The sequence below is a fragment of the Hyperolius riggenbachi genome, chromosome 6 (assembly GCF_040937935.1).
Source record: "Hyperolius riggenbachi isolate aHypRig1 chromosome 6, aHypRig1.pri, whole genome shotgun sequence".
In the NCBI taxonomy this organism is placed as follows: domain Eukaryota; kingdom Metazoa; phylum Chordata; class Amphibia; order Anura; family Hyperoliidae; genus Hyperolius; species Hyperolius riggenbachi.
In genome coordinates, this window is record NC_090651.1 from 80,874,298 (window position 1) to 80,892,981 (window position 18,684).

The 18,684-nt window shown below is 44.1% G+C and overlaps 1 long non-coding RNA gene across 1 annotated transcript in view; it reads left to right on the forward strand.

Moving 5' to 3' along the window:
• The first annotated feature begins 448 nt into the window (after window positions 1–448).
• The window catches only part of LOC137520964 (uncharacterized), a 68,828-nt gene continuing 50,592 nt past the window's right edge, over window positions 449–18,684 (forward strand). Inside the window, exon 1 of the long non-coding RNA XR_011021976.1 lies at window positions 449–593. This is a non-coding gene — a long non-coding RNA (uncharacterized lncRNA). The remainder of the gene's footprint in view (window positions 594–18,684) is intronic.

The window sequence follows — 18,684 nt, forward strand, 5'->3', positions numbered from 1 at the left end:
GTGCATATAATGGTGTGTATTCACTAAATGTAAAATTGTCATGTGCAGAATGCGCACAGCAATTTCAACAAAACTTCTGATAGTAAGGTTGCACATGTTGTGCAATTAGTTAGATCCATATTACCTAGATAACACTTATGTTGCCACAGTAGCAAGCGCAGCATTCAGTACCTAGGTAAACCAGGTCACACTAATTGTGCAGCGCACACTACCTTACTGTCTGAAGTGCCAGTAAAATTACTGAGTGCTTTCTACGCACAGTAACTTTACAAATGTTTTGTGAATACAGCCCAATGTGGCAGTACTATATAAATGGGTAATAATCCTATACTTATATTAAAGTGGTTGGTTTGCACGCAGCAACTTACTAGTCACTGGATGAAGATGTCAGAGCGGTGTGTCAGAAGGGAGGTGGGTTCAATTCCTCCAAAGCAACCCATCCTGGATGTGGCTGAACCAGAAAGAGCAATGCCATAGAAGTCACCTCCATCCCTTCCACATACCAGCTAAAAACCATCACCCCATACCTCACACCAAGCATGAACTCACTCAAGATATACAAGGAAAAGGTTGAGCCCATAGATGCAGAAAAGGTGGGTTGTCACATTGTACAACATTGTTTTGATCAGTTTGATATTCCAAAATTGTACTTTTGACCTAGGCCTAGCACTTTAATATGTCCCACGGGAAAGACCCATGGATACCTATACAGATGTAGGAAGTGATCTATTCACCACATTTCAGTAATGGATGTAAGCTAGGTACACACACTAGACTTTTATGGTCCGATTAGTGGCTGAAAAGATCATTTGGAAATCTAGTGCGAGTACAAGTGTCCCTTCATGCCTTAACAATTTTTTTTGTAATTTGTCATATTGGATCACTAACAACTGACCTCTGTTGTTCTATTGTAGTGTGCACAGCGGGGGGCTTCCCAATCCTTCTCCCCCATTCCTCTCCGTAGAACAGGCTGCCGAGTAGTGTGTCTGTACAATGATTGTTAAGATACCTAAAAAGGGCACCTTTTATAAATACTTAAAGGACCTCTGTCGCGAAAATTTTAAAATTTAAAATATATGTAAACTTGTACAATTAGGGCTGGTTCAGACGGGCGTTTTTGTGGCGTTTAACGCAGCGTTTCAGACGCAGCGTTTTTTGGGATCTACTGCCATCCCATGCAAGTGAATGGGAGCGTTTAGAGCTGGCTTTTGCAGGCTTTCATGAAAGCCTGGCAGTAGATCCCAGCGTTGCGTCTAGTCTCAAAAGCAACATGCTGCTTTCAGAGGCAGTAAACGCGAGGAAACAATAGCAGAGACCAGAACTGCTAGCCTTGAACGCTTTTCAAAAGCTTTCAAAAGCTAGCTTTTAAACGCTGGCGTTTAAACGCTGGCGTTTGAACGCAATGCCAAGCAAAAGCTCAGCAGACGCCCGTGTGAACCAGCCCTTAAGAAGTACGTTTCTTCCAGAGTAAAATGAGCCATAAATTAGTTTTGTCCTATGTTGCTGTCACTTACAGTAGGTAGTAGAAGTCTGACAGAACCGACAGGTTTTGGACTAGCCCATCTCTTCATAGGGTGTTCACAGGAAATTCTTTATTTTCATAATGCACTTAGTGTATGGCAATTGCTCTGCACACCCGCCACACACCAGGCCGCCCGCTCACAAGCCTGCCTGGCTCCCTGGCCCCGTCCTCCTGTCTCTGTGAGGCTACACAGAGACAGCACACGCAGGGACACAGGGGTTTTATTATAGAGGAGAAGGGCCATGCAGAGAATCCCCTATGGAGAGATGGACTAGCCCAAAACCTGTCGGTAATGTCAGATTTCTACTACCTACTGTGACAGCAACATAGGAGAGAAGTAATTTATGGCTCGTTTTACTCAGGAAGAAACATACTTCTTATTTGTATGTGTTTTAAAATTTAACATTTTTGCGACAGTTCCTCTTTAATGATCAAGTACCAGTTTTTGCAAATAAGTTTCACAGATGTTGGCCAAGTGCATGCCTGATTCTGTGAAAGCAGCAGAAGAGCTTACAGGCACCTACACTACCACTCAGGTGTGGGACAGCCTCAGAACTCCTACTAGTGACAGGAAAGGATGTGTAATCACAACCATTCATCCTTACTGTGTTCATGAGCCATGCCCACAGCAAGAAAAAAACTGCAGCCCCAGCAGCAAGCCTTAGCTGACACCACTTGTTACAGGTATGACAAGTGAGGACAATGCACAGCCTCCTGTATGAGTCAAAGAAGTCTACATTACCTCTCTAGCAACAGGCTATCAGCCTGTCATTTGTGTTTTTCACTCGCAGTGAAGCACTCTGCAGCTCTAACAACCTCCAACACCACCAAAATATAAAACAGTTGTCAGCCTTCAAGATACTGAAGTAGACGTCACCTCAGTGCAATAAAAAAAAATATATAGAAATAAATAATAATTCCCAATATAATCATCTCCCTCAATAGAGCTGGCAGCACCCAGCCCTATAAACTGGGCCTGAACCCACTGCTGCGTTTTTTAAAAACCGCATAGAAACGCATGCATTTTAAAACGCGTTTAAACACGTTCAAATGCATTATAACGCCTTCAAACGCGTTAAAAAACGCATTCGAACGCTTTAAAACACAGCAGTGGGCTCAGGCCCAAAGCAAACAATTATATTAGCTGGTGATGGGAAGCAGGATCAGCCACAAGGCAACTTAAGCAGGTGCCTAGGGCCTAGTGGGTGTCAGAGGGCCCAACTGCCACTTTTTCTGAACCCTCTCCCATACCAGATAACCAAAAGGACCACAAGGGGGAGCCAAAGCTGCTACCTTGCCTAGGGCCCCATTTCATTTTAATCCATCTCTGAACAGGTCTCCGAAGAGATTTCTATTTGCCTGCTGATGGGGACAAATCTGGGCACCCTTTATCATATTACGCACCTGCCTAGGCTGTCCAGAACTCTATGAAGATACCCAGGGCAGATAATGTGCCCAATGGGGAGAAGCAGAGAGAGGGAGGCTGATAGGCTGGTAGGAGATGCGTAGCTTTCCAAAGGAACAAGGCTGAAAAGTAGCACCCAGTGTGTTTGAACAGTCACATAAAGAATGTCTAACTAATGAAGAAGCTGTTACTGTTAAATCGGATGACTATGTAAATGATGTACAGCCTCTTAATACTGAGAATAGTGTGATGGAGCAGAGTGTTCTGTACACGCAGATGGGTACCCAGTATAACAAGTTAGAACTCTTTACTGAAAAAAAACCATGCAGAGATAAAACATACACCGCCATCAGGAAATGAAGCTTACTTAGAACAGAGAGGAACACAGAGTGAATACAGAAAATAACAATCCCATAAAGATCTTTATCACATTTTATACACAGTGACATCTTGTGGTTCTTTCACTATACTGCAGTTTAGGTAATAATCCTGTTGATGCTTCCAACATAGTGACAATGTATTACCTGTGTGCAGACATCCACAAAGCTACAAGAACTCTAGAGACATGAAGACGAGGATGCATTGCTAGGTATATTTACATCGGTTGTGATTCCTGCCAAGATACTCATTGACCAGAGCCTGCAGTTTATGTCTGTCCTGATGAAGGCCATCTGTGTGACAGTAGAGATAATGAATATTGTTACTAGTCCTTACCAGAGGCAGATCATGCACAAGGCAAACCTAGACTTTGTAAACATTTCAACGGGACTAAATGCTGAGATGGCCAAAAAGGCACTTTAATTCATTATAGTGCTCACCTGCAGACACTGTATTATCCTGATGAAGCGGGCAACTCCAGCGAAACGCATCCTCATTTGGGCTCTTTCAAAGCGGGGTCACAGCTGAAAAGCATACCGGCCGTCAAGTCTCTTGTCATACCCTCTGTATGCTGCATGGTGAAACCCAGGTTTCTACCTGGTGGGATCCCTGTTAGGAACCACTCAGGTGAAAAAATGACACACACACACACACACACACATACATATATATATATATATATATATATATATACACAGAGAGAGAGAGAGAGAGAGAGAGAGAGAGAGAGAGAGAGAGAGAGAGATAGATATAGATATATATATACATATATGACACCAGTGAGCTGGGCGAAGGGTGAACTGAATGACAGTTCACCCTGCTGCTGTTCAAATGCCCGGTGGCCAGGGCCGGATTTAGCATAAGGCACTGCTACAAGCACCTTATACTGCAAAGGCGGGTCTCTGAATGTCCCTATTTTGCAATTCAAAATCTTTGAGCGCAATCACTGTCACCACCACGGCCCGCCCATAATCGCGTCTCCCAGCCGCACACAGTTCAGTTGCCCTCCTGTGGTCCCACCCGCCAGCAATTTGATCGCCTGCGTGCAGGCCAGGGTTGGGGATGTGGCCAGTGTTGAGGGGAAGAGCTTAGTGCGCAAGAACGCCTCTGCCTATAGGCTCCTGAGTTGTAAATCCGGCCCTGCTGGTGGCACTAAATACTATTCCCCCTCCGAGTCATAGCACCTCAGACGGAGAAATAATTCTGGCTCCATCGCCTGTAGGGGTGGCAGCCCAACCTCACTTGCATGAAGACCCATGGTTACTTAGACTGCACACTCTGGGATAGCCTGCAACTTCCATCATTGCAATGGTGGACAATAGAGATGGCCCGAACCTCAGATTTTAGGTTCGCGAACGTGAACTTCCGCAAAACTCGAACTCGGCGAAAGCAATAGACTTCAATGGGCCGGCGAACTTGAAAAACTACAAACACTGTTTCTAGCCACAAAAGTGATGGAAAAGATGTTTCAAGGGGTCTAACACCTGGAGGTGGGCATGGCGGAGTGGGATACACGCCAAAAGTCCCGGGGAAAATTACAGATTTGACACAGAGCAGGGTTATAATCCCTAAAGGGCAGAAATCACATTGCATTCCTGAATTGGAGGCATAAAGTGCTTGAAAACATCTTGCGTGTGTATACATGGATCAGCAGGTAGTGCAGGAGGAGGAAGATATGTCACGGTTCCGTGCGGAAGCTGAGGAAGATGAAGTGTTCTGTGTTAAATAGTCAACTATGTCCTGACAAACTTGGGAGTTGATGGTACGTGCCTTCTGAACACTGTACTTTGGTCGAGGGCCGTACGAAATCTTGACACCGCGACCTCAAACAGACTTGCCGGGTGGCCTGCCTCTGGCTCTGCCTCTAATTTTGTCCATATTGGGGGGGATAAAGTGAAAGGTATGCACTGACTGTTATAATACAATGTGCAGTCACAGATGCAGTGAAAGGTATGCACTGACTGGACTAATACAGTGTGCAGTCACACAGATGCAGTGAAAGGTATGCACTGACTGGACTAATACAGTGTGCAGTCACAGAGATACAGTGAAAGGTATGCACTGACTGGTATATAAAACAGTGTGCAGTCACACAGATGCAGGGAAAGGTATGCAGTGCCTGGTATAAAAGAGTGTGCAGTCACACAGATGCAGTGAAAGGTATGCACTGACTGATATATAAAACAGTGTGCAGTCACAGATGTAGTGAAAGGTATGCACTGACTGGTATAATACATTGTGCTGGGCCTGGCAGAGTATAGCAAGGGCCAGCTGCAACAGACAGGGCTGTATATGCAGTCAGTGTCAGCGGCACACACACACAAAAAAAAACACATCACAAAAACATTAGCTCTCAAAAGAGCTTTTTTTTGGGTGCTTTTCAGCAACAAATATCAGCAAGGAGCAAGCTAACAAGACCTAACTAACGCTTTCCCTATCTCTGCAGCAATGTCTCTCTTCTCTCACTAAGCAGACAACAGACAGAGTGAGAAGATGGCTGACGCAGCAGCGTTTTTATAGGGTGGGCGGGGGTCCAGGAGGGAGTGCAGCCTGATTGGCTGCCATGTGTCTGCTGACTGTGATGTAGAGGGTCAAAGTTTAGCCCAATGATGTGGTATAGGGGGCGGGTCGAACATGTGTTCATGGTTCGCCGCAAACTGCTTGGATTCGCGCGAACAAGTTTGCCAGCGAACCGTTCTTGCCATCTCTAGTGGACAAATCTTAACAATGAGCCTCATGAACGTCTGTCAGGAGATTGGTATAGCACATGCAGGCAGCTCCCAGCTGCTCTCCTCCTGTGTATCCTATTTACCGTGGAGACATTTTTTACATTGCACAATTTCCAGCATTGTATTGAAGTAGTGGAGGTGTTGTAGCCTGACAAGTCGGGAAATAGAAAGAGACGAATCGTCAGCAGCGAGACACAACAGAAGTCATCTCCAGCCAGTCTAGGAAGATTACTGCCATAAACAAGGCTGGCCAGCATACATATCAAGTGTAACATAGAAAAGTACAACTCTGACCAGGGCGGCAGATTTAAGGGCTGTGCTTGGGAGGTTTGCTCTCCACTGGGGCCATTAAAGCCGGGACAGAAATGGATGCAATAATCTGGAACATATTGCACTTCTGATTTACCATGAAATATAATGGACGTGGAAGAAGTGAATTATCCGAGATGGAGAACTGCAACAAGATTCCATTTTTCTTTCCCCGCAGTCTGGTCTAGCTGCTTTTATTAACCACAATACAGCAATGTGAACATTTTTCTGCTATATTTTTAACCTTTTTCATCCTGAACTTGGTAATAGCCATTGTATTTGTGGCCGATACTGAACATAGTGCAGCCAGCTAACTATCATAATTCAGCTACAATCTGTCTAGGAGGAGTCACAGGAGAGCATGTCTCTGGTATTAGTAACCAGGCATTGAATGACTGCAGAAAGGGAATCAAATAAAGTGTTAGGCAGGCGTCAGTTTTCTTTTCAGAATGACTGCATGAAGGAAGCTGGGGTGCTGGTGTAAATTACAAGAGAATAGCCCAAGCGCCCTTCCCACCCAACAGTCTACTGATGCCGGGTTGCCTCCTCTCTGTATTGCAAGAAGGTGGAGACCCCGCCAGCTCCTCCACGGCAGCACCTTCACGATCCCCCCCCCCCCCGCCCACCTGAATAAAAGAGAATCTGTAAGAAGAAAATTGCCCCTATGCAGTACTTAATTCGGGAGTGGGAAGCCTCTGGATCCTAATGAGGCTTCCCCATCCTCCTCCATCCCTCCGTTTCAGCGCTGACAACTGCCGAAAATCCAGCGGGGCTCCATGGTCATACCAATCCTGTGTGAGCCTCGCACACGCGCAGTAACAGTTTTTGCTCGGGCTCAGGCGAAAAGTGCCGAGCCTGATCAGATCCGCTCTACTGTGCAGGCGCAAACACCCAACAGGCTCGGGTATTTCCACCTGAGCCCGAAGGAAAGCAATTACTGTGCCTGCGCGAGGCTCACACAGGAATGTTATGATGCTAGAGCCCAGCAACGCAGATTTTGGGGAACTGACAGCGCTGGAATGGAGGGACGGAGAAGTACTGGGGAAGTCTCATTAGGATCCAGAGGTGTCGCCCTCCAGAGGTAAGTACCCCATGGGGCACTTTTTTCTTACAGATTTTCTTTAAAATCAGTGGGCATGAGAAAAGCCATTTTCAAGGAAGTTCTAATTTTTCCCAAAAATTATATCTTGCAAAATCCATTATATTTATTGAAAGTATTGAAGCAGGCAAACAAAATGTAGATTTCGATATAAAAAGTACTTTGATAAAAATCAAGCTCATCCCTAGCGAAAGTAACAAATGAAAGTCTAAACTACAGTTGGACCAAAATATCCTATTTTTGAATTTGTTTTTTACACACTCTAAACAGTGCTCATTCTGTTTTCTCACAAATCACTTAGTTGAAGCTTAACCCTAGCTGTCCGGATCTGGATTAAAGCTCTTTCTGATCACCTTACTTATATGGATAATTTTAAAGTTGTGGCTATAATGCAGTATACATTAGGTTTGGTGGTGATTCCAGTCTTTCACACAGAAGTGGGAGGGAGATTCTAGGGTTCTTCTGGGTATCACAGAGGAAATATGTGGTGCATGCTTAGCATGTGATCATTACACAGGATGTACATCATACATGAGGTATTTTGAGGATCAGGCCATCCATACATTACAGATATAGAGAATAGCGGTGTTCTGGATATCACACAGGAAGCTAGCATATAGGTAAGTATAGGAAATTCTTGTGAAAGGGGCAGTAAGTATATAGAAAATTCTACAGTATGTTTCAAGCAATCCCAAACATGATGCACAGTGAACTATGGGTTTAAAGAGAAACTCCAACCAAGAATTGAACTTTATCCCAATCAGTAGCTGATAACCCCTTTTACATGAGAAATAGAATGATTTTCACAAACAGACCATCAGGGGGCGCTGTGTGACTAATTTTGTGCTGAAACCCCTCCCACAAGAGGCTCTGAATACCGCGGTACTCTGGGCAAACTGCCACAATGTAACAATGTTCACAGACAGGAAATGGCTGTTTAAAGCTGTCTGTAACAGCCAGAGCAGCTAGAAACAGCTACATAACTTGCCCACAGTAACAATGTCACCATGTAATACATGTCAGAATGTGAATCTGGGAGAGGAAAGATTTTACAATGAGCAAACACTGACTAAATCATTTATACATAATTATTGTAAAAATGAAGCACTTTTTTTATTAAATTATTTTCACTGGAGTTCCTCTTTAAGATACAGGTGTTGAACTCCAGGCCTGAAGGGCCAGATCCATGCCAGTGTTTAATATGGACTGAAAAAGAGAGGAATGTGTTCTACCTGATGGACCACACCTTTCCTGATTCAGACCAATCAATTAATTAGAGCTGTGTCAAAAACGTGTGAGGTCCTCATCCCTCGAAGGACCGGTTTGACAACCCTGCTTTAGGCCTTTATGCAGGAGGTATATGAGTAATTCTGGGCTTTTGGCCATCACTTGGGAGACACACAGAAGTTCCTGGGGTTCCTGCCAGAGAGATGTAGTTTGCACCATCACTCAGGAGAAATTCAGAAAATTCTGAGGTCTGACCATCACACAGGAACTACATGGGAAATGCTGGTCAACAGATTCTGAGAGAACTCTGGGGTTTTTTGCATCAGGCGAGACATACATGGGGATTTCTAGTGATTTGACCATTACACAGAATGTTCATTGGGCAATGTTCGGGAAATTATGAGTCCGGTCATCACAGAGGAGAATGACGGTGAATTCTAGTGATTTGGCTATTACATGTGACGTACATTTGGCAATGTTTAGGAAGCTAAGAGAGTGTTATCACCGCAGAAGAGAATGACTGTAAATTCTAGTGATTTGGCTATTACACAGGACGTACATTTGGCAATGTTTAGGAAACTATGAGGGTGTTATCACTACAGAGGGGAATGACAGTGATTTCACCATTACACAGGATGTACACTTGGCAATATTTGGGAAATTATGGGAGTCTGGTCATCACAAAGGAGAATGACAGTGAATTCTAGTGCTCTGGCCATTATACGGGATGTACATTTGGCAATTAGAGATGTCGCGGACCCGCGGATTTTGGTTCGTGAGCCGCGAACGCGAACTTGCGAAAAAGTTTGCGAACCGGCGAACATCGCGAACAGCAATAGACTTCAATGGGCAGGCAAATTTTCTAAACCACAAACACTAATTCTGGCCACAAAAGTAATGGAAAAAATGTTTTAAGGGGTCTAACACCTGGAGGGGGGCATGGCGGAATGGGATACACGCCAAAAGTCCCGGGGAAAATTACGGATTTGACGCACAGCAGGGTTATAATCCCTAAAGGGCAGAACTCACATTGCGTTCCTAAATTGGAGGCCTATAGTGCTTGAAAACATCTTGCGTATGTATACATGGATCAGGGAGTGTAATTAGTGTACTGCTTCACACTGACAGACCAAACTCACTGTGTAACGCACCGCAGACAGCTGTTTGGGTAGTGATAGCCGTGCTGGACTGGTGCGCACCATGGCGAGAGTGCAGGTGAGGGCGGTTTTTACCAATTTTTATGTATATGCGCGCTCCCACAAACAATTCTAAATGGCGGTTTTTAAGCCCATTTGGTCAGGCTGAGGTAGCTCAATGACAGAACAACAGTGACTGAGTGTCCAGCTGATTGAATTTGGTCTCTCCACAATGAAGTAATGACCTTATTGGGTCAGGTGTGCCCCTCACCACACTCATATAGCCGGTCATTGCTTCATTGTGATACGCAATACCACGGCAAGGTAACGATCACGAAGGGGAATTGACACATGTACATGCCTTTTGTTATGTTGTTGCAGCCGCAGTGCAGCCAGAAAAATTAGACAGGCATGTACACGCACCAAAAAAATTATTATAGCGGCCAGCGGTGGTGGCGGAGAAGGCAGTCAAGCAGCCTGCAGGCAGAGATGCTGTGTGGGGACCGACTTAGTCTTGCGGCAGGCCTCACCGTGCTTTGCAGACCAGGCATCCGTGGTCAGATGGACCCTTGACCCAACGCTGTGTGCCAGAGATGACACCACTTGCCTTTCAACATCACAGTACAGTTTGGGTATCGCCTTTTTTGAGAAATAATTGCGGCCTGGTATCTTCCACTGTGGTGTGTGGCTTTGCTTTTGTTTGCTGCTTTTCCCCAGGTGGTCATCCCATTGCAGTTTGTGCAAGGAGCAAGCTAACTAAAGCCTAACTAAGCTTTCCCTATCTCTGCAGCAACCTCTTTCCCTTCTCTCACTAAAACAGCACTTCAGCAGCACACAGATAGAAATGACAATGAATTCTAGTGATCTGGCCATTACACGGGACATACTTTTGGCAATGTGTGGGAAATTATGAAAGTCTGGTCACCAGTCACCACCGGGGAGAATGAAGGTGAACTCTAGTGATCTGGCCATTACACGGGTAGTTCATTTGACAATTTATGGGAAATTATGAGAATCTGGTAATCACAGAGGAGAATGACAGTGAATTTGAGTGATCTGGCCATTTCACAGGACGTACATAGGGGAAATGATAAGATTCTGGTCACCACAGAGGGGAATGCAAGTGAATTCTAGTGACTTGGCAATTGCAATGGACGTACATTTGGCAATGTATGGAAAATTATTAAAGTCTCAAGCCTGGTCTCATGATGGTGAATCCTGGTGATCTGGCCATTACACAGGATTTACATTTGGCAATGTGTGGGAAATTATGACTGCCTGGTCACCGCAGAGGATGATGGCAGTTAATTCTAGTGATCTGTCCATTACACAGGACATACATGAGGAACTCTAGAGAGCTAGTCTTCAATTATAAAATCCTTAAGGAATCCTGAGATCTGACCATCACAAAATAGTAATAATAATAATATAATAGTAGTAGTAGTAATAGCAGCAGTAGTAGTAGTAATGGTTTTATCACATAGCAGATACATGAAAAATTCAAGGGGCAGTTTCTTTCATATAGGCGATACATGGAGAGCTCCGAGGTCCTTGTTACCATCACAGGAGAGATATGTAAGGAACACAGCATGTCAGGGTCTGGCCATCATGCGGGAGGTTTGTAATGAGGTTTATAGTCCGGAGCATCTACCTGTATGACCACATCGCTAGACGTGTGGCTGCACAGCCCCAGGCCCCTCATAGGCCCTGATAATAAATGACATTGCTCTCATTGTCCTATATCTCAGAGCTGACATGATGCTTCCGTGTTTGTGCTATAAATATGTCACAATCTTCAGTCTTTGTGCCCCCCAGGTGCCCCAACTCCATATTATTGTTACTTTCAGGGAATGAATAACAGCACAAGGCAGGGACTGCAGGTCAATAATTGTATTTTCCTGCTTTCTTCATTAGCTTAATGAGTGCAATGATCTTCTGGATGGTATGAATATTTATTATCCAGCACTGGTTCTGTCCTTGGGAAATTACAGCCAGAGGAAAACAAAGTCTTGCGGAGAAGCTGTGCAGATCGTTGTCCGCTGGGAACTCTTCTCATCCTCTTCAATCAATCTCAGTTACTGATACAAAAGCATCTCGCAGGGACCATTGATAACTCTCAGTGTGAAAGCAAAACATGTCGCCGAGCCGCCCCATGCTGCCCCCAGAGCTGCCTGACAATGGGTTAATTAGAGGCATAATGGGCTAACAAGCCTTCCTTCTCTTCAAAGACTCAATGAAGAATTCATTAGGGGCTTATTGTAAACATATGAGTCAGAACAGCTCCAGGGAGATGCTCTGACACACAGTAACCGTTCTTGGCAGACCTCAGATTTCCCTTCCTTTGGATTTGGACGTAGAAGTTCTTTACAACTGGTTCTGAAACAGAAATATCCAATACATTTTGATTGGACGAGGCACCTTTTCTAAGGTCATGTGATTGGTGGAAACTCATAGATAGGATCTCTTGCAATGTACCGTAGATTTACCTTGTAGACATTTTATCACTTTATCTTGTTTCAAGCAAAGATACTAAAGTGGAAAGGATTTCAGAATCCTGACTAGTACAAATATTGGGGTGTTATACTAATCTGCTTAAAGTAGGATAAAACTCTGACATAACATTCAATAAAAATGTGTTTACAGAATTTTTATTGCCTGTCCAGTTATCATATTTGCTTTTGTGCACAAGTAATATATTCTGTCTACAAATTACAAATTCCCAAAGTTCAGTTTATATACTATGAAAGCTGCCATTAAATTTTACTGCATAGCTGCTGTATTTATATATTAAAATCTTTCTAGTGATCACATCTCAGCTCTTTCTGCTGCTCAGCTCAGAACAGCTCAGTTTCATGTTTACTAAATGTATCTGAAAAAAAAGGAATGTAAACAAAAGATAATGTTATGCAGCCAGAAGCTGCCCACTGAAGCAAGGAGCTTTCCACTGAAGAACAAAGTGCTGTGTTTAACTGTTTGAATGTTTTTTTCTACACATTTTTTTGTTTAGTAGATTTTATGCTGTAAATAATCTTTTACAGCACAGAGGAAATGTTGAGTTTCATACCACTTTAAGCAGAATAAAGTGCATAGAGTCTTATGGTAGGATGAGTAGAGTGTAATGCATTGCATGTAATGTATTGCATTCTACTCCACTCATCGTGTGGTAAAACTTTATGGATGTTATTCTGCTTAAAGCAGTATAGTGAATACACCCCATGGGGGCTGATGGAGATGTCAACAATTAGGTCATCAATTAAGATAGGGGAAACTAGACGGATCAGTGAATAATGGCGCACAGCGCCTATGCATACATTTGGCGCCGCATTAAAAAGATACGCTTAGCGCTATTTATCATTAGTAGTGCATTATAATGGCGCACAGGGAAAAAAGAAGAAAAACGACACACAGTAACGTTATTTATCAATAGTGCCGTTCATATGCCAAACAGCAGACGTTATTGTGCACAGTAACGTTATTTATCAATAGCGCCCTGCATAAGCCAAACTGCAGAAGTTATTTAACTGCAAAACAGTGAATGGATTGAATGTAACACTGTCAAGGTTAGGGTTAGGCACCACCAGGGGAGATTTAGGATTAGGCACCACCAGGGAGGTCTTAGGGTTAGGCACCACCAGGGGGGTGGTTAGGGTTAGGCACCACCAGGGGGGGTTTAGGGGTTAGGGATAGGTACAGAGAGGGTTCTGTGTGCTAACGCTAAATAATGATAAGGCTTTAACGCCAAATAACAATAAGGCTTTAACGTTAAGTAGCGATAAGCAACAAACGGATTAGCGGCAACACCGTGTGCCATTATTCTCAGGCGCCATTTTCAGATGGACCCGAAACTAGAAGCCTGCACATTACCCAGTGCTGATGCTATCTAAGGTACAAGGCAAGAAAGGGTTTTGCAAGCCATCTACTGCCAGTCTTTTTTATTTACATGGAAGAGCCCAGTACCCAGCCAGGATACTATCTGCAGATTTTGTACATTCTCCCTGTAATGTCTGCATGGTGTTTCCTTCCTACAACCCAAAAACATACAAATACATTAATTGGCCTCTCCCTAAAAATTGTCCCTAGACTACGATACAGACACAACACAATACATACATAACATATATCTATGGTAGGGATTAGATTGTGAGCCCCTATGAGGGACAGTTATGTGACAAGACAATATACTCTGTGCAGCGCTGTGGAAGATGTCAGTGCTGTATAAATAATACATAATAATACTGTGTCAGCCTGAGTTTAATCCGGGCACTCTGGTTTCCTCCCACATCCCAAAATCATACAGAGGGCTTGTGCACACCAGAGCGGTTCTGGAGCGTTTTTTAAAACGCTTGCAGGGGCAAAACTGCTTAGCTAATTAAAGTGAATGGGCTGGTGCACACCAGAGCGGGTAATTTTCTCCACAAACGCAAACTCGGGGGCTGCAGCATTTTTTAGTTTTCTGAGGCCTTTCTGCCTCAATGTTAAAGTATAGGAAAGTGGAGAACAGCTCTGAAAAACGATAGATCAGAGCGGTTTTCCAGGCGTTTTTGTTCAGTAACAGCTTTACTGTAACAATATATGAAATATGCTACACAAAAATGCTCCAAAAAACGCCTAGAATCGCTCTGAAATCTACTTCAAAAACCTCTAGCGTTTTGCAGATCTGCTAGAGGTTTTTGGTGTGCACTGGGCCAGATAAGTTAATTGGCTTCCCACTAAATTGGCCCTAAACTTCAATGGACGTATGACTTTGGTAGGGATTAAATTGTGAGCTCCTTTGAGGTACAGTAAACGACAAAACGATCTACCGTTACTCTGTAAAGCGCTGCAGAACATGCCAGCGTTATATAATAAATAATAATCTCTTGCGTGAAACTCTCGCTACTTCCTGAGCACCAGAAAAATTCAACCATTTCAGTAAAATGTAATGTTAAGCATAGCTGTTGATTTGCAAAGTCACACTGACTGAGGGGTGGTCCTACTAAACTCACACGAAAAGTTACTCATGAGGTGCATAATGAAAAGATATTATAGAAGGCCGGAGTATAACTGCAGAACTAGAGTATTTCATGGAACTGAAATAAGTGTCATATGCCCTGCGATATATTTTATGCTAATTACTCTCCCTCTGCCTGCTTCTTTTTTTATAGCAGCAGCCGGCCCCATCTGTGTCTCTGTTGACTGAGGCTGACAGACTCGTCCTGTCTCAGCCTCAGATGAGGGTCTTTTCATCCCCTCTGGAAGTTAATGGTCTCTTGCTGGGACCAAGTGGGCATGTTGAGATTTAGGCAGAAACACACAGCGGTGGCTCAGAGGTCTGTCACTGGCCCACCCCCCTGGGCCCCTATCAGAGGTCTGTCAGTGCCCCCCTCCCGGCCCCCCCTAACCCCATAACACACAGTTCTCTCTACATGCCTCTAATTTTCTGCCAGTGGGCACGTTCCCTGATGCATTAATTACACTAGGCCGATTTGTTTATTGCTTGTTAAATACATTAAAAAGCCATTTTACACACTGGCAGACTGGTAATTCCCCTCCCCAGGAAAACTGTTCACTTCTACTGTGCCCATTACTACAAACCAAAATGTGCATAGAGCAACCATTTACCACACATTTGCTTTTCTTCACCACAAGCCCAATTCTTTATATTTATTTTTTTTAAAGATTATTTTACAATTCTTTATATTTTTTATGCTGGACCTCCGCTATCACCTGCAGTATAATGTACATACTACTACTGCTATACACTACACCACAGCATGGTGGCATAGTGGACAGGACTCTCGCCATGCAGTGCTGGGTCCCCAGTTTGAATTCCACCCAGGGAACTATCTGCAAAGAGTTTGCATGTTTTACCCGTGCCTGCGAGGGTTTCCTTTGGACACTCCAGTTTCCTCCCATATCCCAAAAATATGTACTGGTAGTCATAAATTGGCCCTAAACTATGACGAACATGTGACAATGGTAGGGATTCGATTGTGAACTCCTCTGAAGGGACAGTTAGTGACATAATGTAGTCTGTAAAGCACTGCAGGAAGATGTTGGTGTTACTTAAAGGAATACTGTAGGGGGGTCGGGGGAAAAGGAGTTGAACTTACCCGGGGCTTCTAATGGTCCCCCGCAGACATCCTGTGTCCGCGCAGCCACTCACCGATGCTCCGGCCCCGCCTCCGGTTCACTTCTGGAATTTCAGACTTTAAAGTCTGAAAACCACTGCGCCTGCATTGCCGTGTCCTCACTCTCGCTGATGTCACCAGGAGCGTACTGCACAGGCCCAGTATGGTCTGTGCCTGCGCAGTGCGCTCCTGGTGCCATCAGCGGGAGTGAGGACACGGCAACGCAGGCGCAGTGGTTTTCAGACTTTAAAGTCTGAAATTCCAGAAGTGAACTGGAGGCGGGGCCGGAGCATCGGTGAGTGGCTGCGCGGGCACAGGATGTCTGCGGGGGACCATTAGAAGCCCCAAGGAAGTTCAACTCATTTTCCCCTGACCCCCCTACAGTATCCCTTTAAATACTAAATAATCCTAGTAATACACATGGTAACTGGACTGGGTAGCCATTATGTTATAGTACATAATGCGTATAAGCGTACGTATGAAATCGCCGCCGGGAGACTTGGGCGCAGGATATAGCTGATGTACGGCTTACCCTGCTCCTGCACAAGTCCCGGCGGAGTTAATTACTATTCCCCCTCCAGGTCCATGTGGATGGTGGGGAATGATGTAATTCGGCTTCCTGCTATTGCTGGCAGACAAATTACAGTGTTTTAAAAGTAACTTCAGCTCCGTCTTCTGACAGCACCAAAGTTACTCACTGTGCACCGCTATAGCTGTTATTCCTATTATGGTCTATGGTGGCGCTGGCTGCGCCCAAATCTCCTGCGTTGTATTCGTTGTGTTCCCACTTATAGCAACCAGTACTTAACAGATCAGTGCATATCTGGCAGGATTTAAAAGAACAGGTTTACTTTATACACTTTCAGACAAACAGATCCAATTACTGAACTAGTACGGGGTAGTTTAGACACCTTACAAGTTTAATGTTCTCTGCAACTCGACATGAAGTAAAATAGCAAAGCAGTTTTATCTGTAAGATAATATTTCCAGCACTGTATGCATAATATTCACATATAGACCACCACTGTGTGAGAGAGATGTAAGCAGAGGAAAATTATTTCCATTATTCAAAGCACATGTAGAGGTGATTATTACAACTACAGCACCAATACAGAGCTAATGCAGTGACTGGAAAGGGTCAGGTCCTTAGATCCAGGAGGCAGGAGGCCTGGTGCAGTCACAACCTCTGCACCCCCTACTGCTTCACCATTGAAGATTATGACTATCTCCTGGATTTCCCAGCTGTGTAAAACAATGTTATTTTTGGTAAACATCAGAGGAGAGGAGGAGATGTCATCAGAGGTTCCTCACAGGCAGGAAACAGATAATTCGTCTCTAGAAAGAAGGTGAGTTACTACCTGACTGGAATGAGAGAAAATGTATGAATTGGGAAGAGGCCACTCGCACAAAACAGGAGAATTTTTTTTTATCTACTGTAAGTTACATGTCTATTACCACCCTAACTGTGAACTCATCCAGAAATTCCCGCATACCCTGCTAATTCTGTGGCCCTTATTTAACTCACTTGCAGGTGATATTTTTACACCTTATCAATAAAATGCCTTTAAAGTAAACCAGAACTGTGGGGAAAAAAGATTTGATACTTACCTGCTGCTTCCTCCAGCCCCATAAGCTCGTCTGAGTCACTCGCTGTCCTCCCCCGGTCTGTGGTTCAGCCGCAATTAGCCCCGGTAACTGTCTCAGTCGTGTTAGTCTAGGTCTACTGCACATGTGTGGGAGGTCCGCGTGTACGCAGAAGACCCAAACTGGACCAACTGAGCCTATTACCTATAACTGCTGATTGCAGGTGAACGGCAGACCGCAGGAGGACGGCATGGGACTCACAAGTGTTTATGCTGCTGGAGGTAAGTATCAAATATTTTTCACACAGCTATGGTACACTTTAAGCCACCAGCAAACAGAAAAGTTCTCAGAATAATTCTGACACAACATTTTCACCTAATATCGGGTACTTTTTCCATTGCAGTGTGCTGAAAAGTTTTTTTTTTAAAACAAAAGATGAAGCACTACAGGGGTGCCCATTAGATAGATTGCGATCTACCAGTAAATAGTGAAGGACTTCTTGGTACATCCCTACCCCACTACATTTCCCTTTCTGTATACACAATTGTGCTCCTAAAATTGTACATAGGTAGAACATTTTGACTTGCTAATTTTTCAAAGTAGCTCACAAGCCAAAAAAGTGTGGGAAAGTGTGTGTGGGCACCTCTAAAGTATTATCTCCTAGGACACAAATTGAATTGCATCCCTGCACATTTTCCACTCCCATGTATGCCTGCAGGATTTCTCAAGAGTCTTCCCTACCCTCTTGAAATGCACACAGTAACACTCTACTGAATCCTTATTCCACAGCCCTACCTCGTGTGTCCATCTCCCCTCCCCATAGATTGTATGCCTTTGGCGGGGTCCTTCCTTTTTAGTGCATGCTACATGATTGTGTGTTTCTTTCCTATGACCACCTCGTACTTGTATTACTGGGCCTACCTAATCAGTCCAAAATTGCATGATCCAGTATTTTGTACCGTTTGCCTTGTATAGCTTTGTCCTATGTTGTATAACCTTGTTACGGCTGTCATCCTTTGCATCATTGTATGTATTTATTGTCCAGCACTGCATAATGTGTTGGCGCTTTATAAATACAATAAATAATAATTGCATGAGGGCCTGTGTGTCTCCTTCATACTCATGTCATACTATACTAACCAGTAGAGTCAATCTTCTACATGACCCTCTGCAAAGTGGTCCCAA